Here is an 807-nt window from a genome sequence, read left to right on the forward strand (position 1 = left end):
CTCCTTCCTCACAGCCAGGGCTGGGGAGCTGCCAGGCAGCACAGCCCCACGGGCCCTTCGGCCAAATGCCTCTCACCAGCTTGGCTTTGCTGCCAGCCCCCCAAGCCCTGGTCCTGGGGTCACCTCCCTTGTGCTGGCAGGGATGGGGCAAACCACCAGCCAGCAGCTGGCTGGCTCCTTCCACCTCTGCCCAGCTTCTGCCAGCTGTGGGCACAGGGACATGGGATGCAAAGTGCACCAGAGGCTCAGCAGGACTGCTCAAGCCCTGGGCCAGCAGGACCAGTCAGTGAGGGTGGTCGCAGCAGGAGGCCACCCAGAGCATCTCTCCACTTCATCCAGCACATCTCAGAACCCTTCTCCTGCTGCAGCCCCACCAGGGAACAGCACCAGCAGCACGAGGACACCACGAGCACCCAGGTGCCCCCCTGTGCCCAAAAGGGATCCCTCCTCCCAGAGGGAGGCAAGCCAGGTGTTGAGCTCCCATCCACATCTGTCTGGGAGACAGATTTTGCTCAGGAATTTGCAACCCCCCTGCACTCCACAAACTACTGGATGGAGACTGCACCCTGGGCTGAGGCCAGCAGCACCGGGCACAGAGTGGGGTTGGCCCCCAGCCACTCTGCTGCCAGGGTACAGTGAGATCTTTCCATCCGGGCTGACGTACAGGACACAAAGCTGAAATTTAAAGCTCGAGGAGCCGAATCCCCATGGATGGAGAGCCGGCAGAGGCGCAGCACGGGACCCAGCACATGGCACATATTTCCAGGCAGACGTCAGCCCGGCGTTGGGGGAGGAGAGGAGGAGGCA

The 807-nt window shown here is 62.7% G+C and overlaps 1 protein-coding gene across 1 annotated transcript in view; it reads right to left on the reverse strand.

Moving 5' to 3' along the window:
* MFSD2A (major facilitator superfamily domain containing 2A) overlaps window positions 1-807 on the reverse strand; it is a gene marked incomplete at its 5' end in the record, with an annotated part of 7,648 nt that overhangs the window by 4,686 nt on the left and 2,155 nt on the right. The window lies entirely within an intron of this gene.

This window comes from Merops nubicus, unplaced genomic scaffold (genome assembly GCF_000691845.1).
Source record: "Merops nubicus isolate BGI_N331 unplaced genomic scaffold, ASM69184v1 scaffold21589, whole genome shotgun sequence".
Lineage (NCBI taxonomy): Eukaryota > Metazoa > Chordata > Aves > Coraciiformes > Meropidae > Merops > Merops nubicus.